At 35.2% G+C, this 9797-nt stretch overlaps 1 pseudogene; it reads left to right on the top strand.

Moving 5' to 3' along the window:
* The first annotated feature begins 5326 nt into the window (after window positions 1-5326).
* Window positions 5327-9538, top strand: LOC145060188 (vacuolar fusion protein MON1 homolog; annotated as a pseudogene).
* Window positions 9539-9797: the final 259 nt, after the last annotated feature.

Consider the following 9797-nt stretch of genomic DNA (forward strand, 5'->3'; position numbering starts at 1 on the left):
AACCTTATAAGTATAATCATATCCACTAAACCTTTAGTAAATCATGACGAATATCTTTGTCATTCTTGTGGTGGCTTTGATCAACACACAACCTTGTGTACTTGATCTCCTAGTCCTTCACTTGACACTTTGTCAACGAATTAGTCTAATTTCCAAATATGAAACTTCTCATTCATCATGCAATACTTGTTGTATGATTCCAAGTTTCTATCCAATTGAAACTTGGGCGATGAGAAAACTTTCCCTATTTGGTAAATTCTTGACCTTTCCACAAATAACATAATTAAGAATCAAATCCATTAGAAACTTACAAACATCAATTTTTCATACACGCCATTGCAAGGATAAATAAATAATATAAAATCAGAATTTATTTTATTGCGGAAAAATTTGTCCTTACAATGCAATTCAATTGAAAAACTATGTTAATACATATTTCTTAGCAATCTTATTCTAACTCCAAGTAGTAGCACAAGATTCTAATCTTCAAGTAATGCGATCGAAATCCATTTCTTCACGATTAGATTCCGCTCACTTCTTTCCTTAAGCTTCCTCTCTTTTTTTCGATCCTATAAGACATCGAAATGTAATCTTATCACATAATGTATTAAGAATCTAGAATAGGAACTTAAAAGAGTTAGTTAATGGATTTTACCTAAAGCAGAGCCATACGTTTTGACTCTCCCATCTCTTAGATCTCTTAGGTAAATATGGCAGCTTCGTCTCCAATGCCCCTTCTCTTGGTAATAAAAGCAAATTGAATCTTTTGGAATAGCACACGGAACTACTTCTGACTTTGCCTTTCTCTTATGATCAAACTTTTCGATCATGGCATGCCTTTCGTTGCCATTGCCTATATCCATAGAGGTCTGGAAGGCCGATCCACTAATCAACTTTGCTTTTCCAGTGCGCCAAATCATTGTTGATTCAGCAGCAATAAGCATATAGGTGAGATCAATAAGGGTTACATCGTGGTTCATCATATAGTACTCTCTTACGAACTCACTATATGAGTTAGGAAGTGACTGAAGAACCCAGTCAACAGCTAATTCCTCACAGACAACAGATCCCAACATTCTTAATCTATCAATGTGTGACTTCATCTCTAGGACGTGTGCACACACCGACTTTCCTTCTTCATGTTTACTTGCCAAAAGGGCTTGAGTGAGTTTGAACTTTTCAATCTTTCGAACTTGTGGGTTAGGGAGAATAATAGGAGGAGGTGGAGGAAGTGAAGCATGATCTCTTGTTCCTCGATCGAATCGTGGAATATCATCTTCATGTGGAAAGCTTGTTCCACGGGATTTGGGAATACCATAGTTGTCATACTTTGACATCTAAAAAACGGGAGAAAACAAATTCAAGTTAGTTGATGAGAATCCTCGATGTGACACCCAAATGAAACATCGAGGCTAGGATCCAACACAATACACTACAACCTAGAAAAGGGATGCCATAATCTAGTTGCAAAATATTTGAAGGTAGGTAAATGACGATTTACCAATTTCCACCAAGAAAAACGAAAAAGAAATTTAAGTTTTAAATCCATTGAAAATTCCTAGATCTTTTGAGATTCATTGAACATTTCAATGGCATGTTTAAATCTCGATATGCCCCTTTAGTTTGTGACTGGGATACCGAGGATCACAAAGCGGGTGTGAATAACCATGCAAACTTACATGGTGCCCCCACATGTTACAGTCACCTATTTGATGTGCCGGTTAACCACACACGCTCCACCGAACTATGACAAACATTGAGTTGCCTTTGCTTAGACCTATTTAGTGTGCCGGTTAACCACACACGCTCCACTAAATGTCTTCGCAAGGGTACAAAGTGTAATTTCATGGAATTGCATCAATTCACTTTTGTCTAGAGTAACTAAGATTGGGAATTTGTAAAAAAAATATTTAGTTACTTTTGTACTTCATTATAGTTATAATGGAAGGTTTCTGTCCTATCCTACCCGTTCGGCTAACGACCCTCCACTAGTCAAGAGTGCGGTGGGTAAGAGTGGATACCTATTCAATCGCCATTTTATAGGCAATTTCCTTAAACACCCCTTATAGATCAGCTTCGTGAATGAGGCCTACTAACGGTAAGATTGACTTTTACTCATACATATATATAATGTTAGACTTTTAATGTTATATATAGTATAGGGTGTATTTTACACTTTTAAAATACTAGGTGGTCTAATTTAATAAATTACACTTTTAATTTAACTAAATGTGAACCTAAACTTTATGGATTTATTAAATCTCATTTAATTATACACCTTAATTAATTAATAAAACCATAAGGGTGTGATTTGAACTTTTCAAAACAATACTAGGGTTTTAGAATTTAACATTTCTAAATTAGACTATTAATCAACTTTTAAATTCCAAAACTTGAGGGCAAGTTTGAAACTTTTCAAAACACAAAGGATCAAATAGCAAATAATTTAAATTAAACAATTAATTTAATGATTATATAAATTTGACCTACAATCAATTTGTTGCAAGATAAGTTACCCAATTAATACAAATAATCAAACTTTAATCATATAAGGAAGTTATTATCTAATCAATTGGTAATTATCTTTTTTTTAATTAAGGATATACTCAAAAATATGTTTAAAATCGGATTTTAATGACCTAAAACAGATAAGGCAAATATCCATGAGTAAAACAGCAAGAAATCCCGAAACTGCCTCCTTCTGATGCTCGAACTCGCCGAGTTCCTCTATGGACTCGCCGAGTTGGAGGTACTCGCCGAGTCCACATTGGAACTCGCCGCGTTCATCAGACAGGGGGGACAAAAAATCGATTTTATAGCTTGAACAAACAAACAAGGCATCAATACAATAGAAACCAATCTATGCTCTAATACCACTGATGGGTTTTAGCCATAATGCTCTAATCCTATGTGCTCATGAAAACCCTAATGCTTGGATCTAGGTTTCTCTATTGTACATGCAATTTATCCAAGACTTTAAATCCTAGTTCTAGCATACAATTAATCATATTAACATGTGAAAGGGTTTTTAGATCTTACCTTGATTGTTATGTAGTAATAACAATCTCAAATTCTCCTTGTAATGACTTTAGAAAGCTTAGAGTCACAATTGTCACTCCTCTAATGGCTCACAAACACCAAGAGCAAGAGGATGAAGAATGAGGAGAGAGGAGGTTGCCCAAAACCGTCCAAAACCCTAAGGAGTTACTTCCACACGTTTTGGTGCTTTAGGGATCTTTAAATAATGAGGCTATTAGGGTTATCAAACAAGGAAACCCTAATTTGGATGCTTAGGTCCTAAGCAACCCATGGACTCCTTCCTTAAAGGCCTAGAACGATTTCTAATGGGTTTCCCCATAGAATTCATCCACCCCTTTAATATGGAGTCCATTAGCTTAATATTCAACTATCATACAATTGACAGTTCTAGTCCCTTAAGTTTAACTAATGTCTTTTAGCCACAAACTTAATTCTTATTAATTCTTGACTAATATTAATTAAACAATATGATTTCTCCTTTAATATATTATTCTCATAATAAATCATAATTAATCCTTTCTCTCCATAATTCATCCTATCAAATTGCTTTGGTGAAGGCAACCCAAAAGGACCATGCACCATCGGGTCAAGTACATACCAAAATAGTTATGGACTTAGACACTAATCCAACACAAAAGTCCATTAAGTGCTTAATACTTGGGACCTCAACGTCTAACTCCAGATCTGAGTCTATTAAGGTGTCCTAGGGAATAAATTTGGCAACTTTATGCCCTTACATGCCACATGGGACCCCAATACTTCATTATTCCCATTAAGACAACTTTTAAGACCTTAAACTCATGCATGGTCCTAATACAACCTTCAATATGGCATTTTTACGCATCAAGCATGTCCAAGGAGCTTAGATCTAACATTTCTAGCCTATGGAGTTGCTCAAACTCACAAGAAAGGTTCCATGAACTAAAATTGGACTTCACAACAAACCCTAACTCAAAATCGCAAAAGAGATAGCAAGGTCTAGACTTTTTACCTCCAGAAGTTCCTCAAGATGAACTAGATGCAGAATCTAGAAGCTCAATAACATCGAAGACTTGATCACCACCTTCTCCTTCTTATAAACCCACTAAAATGGCCACTAAAACACTTTTAATCTCAAAGATTACACTCTCATGCAAATCTAAGGATTTGGGATAATAATAGACTTTGAAGGCTGTCTAGGGTAAGGTCCAAGCAACATAAGAGTGTTTAAATAAGGGCCTTGCCCTAAAATTAGGGTTTTAGTCTTGAGCCACGTACTCCCCGCGTACCTGGTGCATGCCCATGACCAGCCTCCCCTAGTACGCTAAGCGTACACTTATCTATGCCCAGCGTATGTAGGGACCCTTTTCGCAAAGAAAGTTCATTCTAAGGGAAAGAAAAGTAATTACCTGAATTCCGACTGTTACATCGTCATTGCTATCACATGGGTCATGGCTCTTGTCACCTTTCTTTGAATCCAAACCATTGATGGAGATGTTGTCAGAAATAAATAGAAGAAAAGTCCAAATCAATGGTACCGTAGAGGCGGAGAGGTGGTTTCCACCGGGTTCCACACAAATATAGAGATGTCGTTGCCGCCTAGGGTTTTAGATCGAGCTCCAACACTTGTTTGGGGATCAGTAACACAAGAAATGAAGTGTGCAAGATGAAGGGTTGGTTGTTACAGATCCGATTCTTCATGTTTGATGGAGGTCAACATCATCAATGTGAGGTTCTTTGATAGTAGTGGGATTCAGGGTGACCCCCAATGCATCGATTCACTACAAGAAAAATAGCCTTTAATGACGCACAAACAATGACACTCGCATATTTAGGATACGCATTCTTGTGTGTCCATAAAAATAATGTTAGGTTTCCAAAAACTGAAGGATAGAGGACACGTATTTTGGCGTGCCCTTAAATTTGTGTCTAAAAAAAACACGGAGGGAACCTTTTATAAATAGTGTGTCGTCTAGGCCTGCCGTTTTATAATATTTTAATGAAACACGCGTCTCCATCCATATAGCATCTCTGTATACCTAAGGAGGGAAATGAAATCCCAAAAATCAAAAGCCCCACTAATTCTCCTCTCCCATTTTCCATCAGTTATGCTATTGATTTTTTGATTCGTTCACACTCTAGAACAAGTACATACATCACTCTCTTATTATTCTCCTTTAATTTCTTACTCTTGCAATTAAGGATTTAGGGTTTTTTCATATTACTGTTCCAATTTTTTTTGTTCAGGTTTGGATTTTATTCAAATGGCATCCCTAAAGGAAAGTCTAATGCGTCGGGCCGTCGGCCCATGGTGTCGACAGTCCGTCTCACCATCCCAGCTGGCGGAGGAATACCTGGACCACCGGTGGTAGTAGGTCAGTACAAAGTCAACGCTTGCACCCAAAAATACAAATTGGAAGACCTGATCGCTGGCACTGTGATGTTTTCAAAGACAAACTTTTGAGATGAGTGTTTGTTTCCCTTTAGTGACCCGATTTCTTAAAAACGTTGGTGGAATTGACTCCGGGAGTGGGCGTGCAGGTCGTGTTGCTGCATCAACCGTAACCCTAAAACACATCTATGAAATCACAAAGGTGAAGCAAGTAGATCCGTAGTCCAATTTCTTCCACATCGAGCCTCACACTAACTGGTTCGGCAACTACAACTCCCTTGATTGTAACGTCGATCAACAACTACGAACCATAATCGCTAACTGCATGGATAAGGTACTTGTTGGCTATTAAATTCTATTCATCTTAATTTCCCCTTTCATATATGTTTTTCATTAGTTCTTTATTTGTATAATCAACCACTTTCTCCCAAAGATGAAAGGATTGTTTCTCCAAATCCTTCTCCAGATGCAACCCTCACAGGGTTCATGAGAAATATATCCAACTAATTATTGGAAGAGCATTATTGAAAGCTTAACTAGTGTTCTTGATAAATTCATATTTTTCGTGCTCATGAGTTTGAGGAACATGCTGATGAAAAAACTAGGCTTTTATTACTTCTTTTTGTTACATTTTTGTTACTTCTTTTTTTTACATTTTCTTGTAATCTGTAGGGGGTCTTCAAGGAAACATGGACAGGGGTAAAACAGATAACAATCGTCATATGAAGCTTATGCACTTGTATCTTTTTACAACAAGGTGCAGACCACTGCTCTTATATCTTTTCTTTTGTCCTATTCCTTAAGTAGTAACAACCTTTTTCTTGGATTTTGTAGATTATGAAAATCATGACATGTTTGCATCTGTGGAGACAATTTGGAGATAAGAGTCTATAAGTTATGCAATTTTTGAAATCAAGATCATTGATTGTTCTTCATCTTTACAATATGATTTTCTCCATTGTATGATAAAACCCTCCAAGACAGCCATTACCAAATCAATATCATAAGTTTGATGATGATCACCAAAAGAGTCATGATCATGTGAAGGTAATAATAATATCAAATCATTTGGTGTTGCCTCCTCTAACTAAAAGCTACATTTCCTAATGAGTATCATACGTATGGATGGAGATGCCCCTAAAATACTCACCATGCTAAGGAGTCTCAGTAGGAATCGAACTGAAACTGATCCTCTATCTTCTGGAATAAGGCTTACAATTATCTCAAGTTGTTTCTTTCTGTTTAAAGATTCTTCTTGAGTGATTTGAGAAGATGTTGATGTTTTAGGCCGATCAGATCTACCGCTTGTAACATCTGGAAGCCAATGACATGCATAAACATGCAAAGCTTCACCTATAAGCTTTGGTGGAATCATGTCTGTTGACCTTATAGTATTAATGACACATCTGAATAGGTCTATATTAAGGTCTGCTATATCTTCTATCCACCAATCTTTGGGTGGAGATTTGTGCTTCTTTTGAAATTGGTAATTTTAGGAAGAGTTGTTGATGGAAGAAGCCCAAGTAGGTCTCCTGTAAGGTAAAAAGACGTAAATGCCCTTATCATTGAAAATAGCATCCGTAAAAAGTTTTTTTTGTCTGTTTAAAGTTGATGTTTTGTTAGGAACCTGATGGACTATTCACTATTCTATACGTGTTTTTTACTTACATCAATGTTTTTATTTTTTGCTAACAGGCAAAATAGAAAACTGGATGAGATGTATGACCAATTGAGAAGTGAGTATGAGTCGGTCAAACGGTCAGCCATTCAACCTGCAAACAACTTCTTCTCAAGGGGTGGTGATTCTGATCTGTTTTCTAGTCCTGCTAACATGATGGATAACAGAGATCAAATATTCTCTTTGAGAGGTCAAATATCAGTCAAGGCTGGTCAACAGGTGAGTCAAACCTATCACATTCAAGATTCAAGTTTCTATAGCTTCTCCCACATATTTTAACATTATGTTGTTACTGAAATTGCATATAAAATTTAACCATTTGGTATAGCTTCAAAAGAAATGAAGGCTATAGCTTCTCCCACATATTTATTTATTATTTTAAATTTTGCCCTTAATTCTATTGTTTACTGTTATTAGGTTAACCAAATTGGATCCGTAACTGAGTGTATAGAAGTTGTGAAGATGTCCAAGCATGCTGGGTGAGGTGTAATGGCCAGTCACCGAAGGTACAAAAATCCCTTTCAAAATATATATATATATATATATATATATATATATATATATATATATATATATATATATATATATAAATTACTTTTTCTAAAAAAATAAAAAATATATAATATTCTTGAAATATGAAATAATTTATTATGTTTGCAGCGGTCTTGTAAACACTGAAATCACTCAAAACTCAAAACAGTATATAACAAGAAACAAATATTCAGTAGATTTCTAATATAATGACTTGTGTTGATTCAGTTTTTGATGAATTGGTTCCGGGTGAAGGGTATAAGGATTCAGCTCAAAAGCTGAAGGCATTTAAAATGGGAAAGAGCTCAGTTCACAAGATATGGAAATGAACACAAGGTAGCAGGATTTTCAGCAACTCTACAAGCCATTATTTCCTCTGTTGAACACGGGTATATTAAATACATATCACCATCGCTTATTATTTTTTTTTTTATACAGGTGGATTTACTCTTGTTGTTCTATATTTATTTTCTCTTAACTCTAATAGTTTGGTTCATTGATCTCTTTTTTTTTCAGGGGCGAGCGGATTCATTTGATTAGGGCAGGAAAACACCAGGTTAGATAAGATATGTTGTAGTTTTAACAAAATATACTAAAACCAAATATGGTTTTTTTTCCTTTTTTGGTGGACAGGTGGCTTTTCTTGTAAAAGGACCAATTCATTTAGTTTGCATAAGTTGTACAGAAGAGCCTTATGAGTCATTACGTAGTCAACTGGAACTTCTTTATGGCCAGGTTGGTACCTTTTTGTATTTTACATTCTTATTATCATTATTATATGATTTTATACATTTGAGTTTTGAGATATATCATTTTACATGGGATGCAGATGGTGCTTATACTCACAGAGTCTGTAAGTAGATATTTTGAGAACAATCCAAAGTTTGATATGACGCCTTTACTTAGAGGAATAGATGTTGTTTTCTCTTCCCTCTTCCACTCTTTTAGGTTGGTTCGTTTGATCTTATTTTATTTTCAAAATTATAACAATGTCAGTATTCCATCAAATTACAAAACCAAAAATTATGCATTTCATTGTTGTTGTTTTTTTCAGGAACCCTGCCTCTTTTCTTCATGCATACACCTATCTTCCCCTTCCTTGTGCAACAAGGCAAGCAGTTGCTGCTATCTTGCAAGATGTTTCTAATTCAGGCGTCATCTATTCAATGCTCATGAGTAAATACAAGGTTTTTTCTTTTTTTTTTTTCTTTTTACCTCATAAATGGATTTCTTTTATGTAATTTATTTTCTTCAAATGTAGGTTGTGAGTCTTGTAGGTGCATAGAAAGCACAACTCCATCCTGATGACATGCTGCTTCTTGCTAATTTTGTCATGTCATTTGAATCTTTTAGGCAAGTTCATTATGCCATCACTTTTTATTTTCCATATTAATTGTGTGTGTGTGAAATGTTACATGTTTGATGCAGGACATCTGAGTCATTCTCCCCCATATTTTTACCAAGATACAATTCCATGCCCTTTCTACATGCTTATGTTCATTATTTTGATGTAAGTGAGAGAAACTTTAATTAAGTTTTTCTTATGATATTTTTTTCACTACTCACTAGTGATTGTTACAGGATGATACATACCTGGTGTTGCTAACATCTAATTCTGATGCCTTCTTTCATCTAAAAGATTGTCGGTATGTATTTATTTATTCATTTGTTAAAGAACATTCCATTTAATACACATTCGAAACTATATCGTATAATTTGATTTATCAATTAATTTGATTTCAATTAATTTGGCAAGGTCACACTGTAAGGTAATTATTTGATTTCCTTTCTTATATATTATATATTTTCACAATAGATTTAACATTTAATGCCTTTATTTTACATTGATGTAGGATGGTAAAGCTTATGAGGCAGTGCAAGAATGTGAAGAACTAAAGAAGAAATGTTTGTATTTGTGAGTATTGCCTTCTCTTTCATTCCTACTTCGTTAGTTATTGCTATTATGAAGGTAGGCCACTCTTCGGTTGTATTTTCACATAATTGACAAGGAGCTGTTGTATCTATTCAGACTAGGCTTAGAGCAATGATTGCAAGAGATGAGTTCAGAAGAAGAAGAAACAAGGCTGCAACTATAGTTCAGGTACTATGGATGAATTATGTTTGTAAAGTATTTATGAAAATGATTAGAAACAAGGGTGAATTTGTATAGATTAGTTA

Source organism: Lactuca serriola, chromosome 6 (genome assembly GCF_051521515.1).
Source record: "Lactuca serriola cultivar US96UC23 chromosome 6, Lser_US96UC23_V15, whole genome shotgun sequence".
In the NCBI taxonomy this organism is placed as follows: domain Eukaryota; kingdom Viridiplantae; phylum Streptophyta; class Magnoliopsida; order Asterales; family Asteraceae; genus Lactuca; species Lactuca serriola.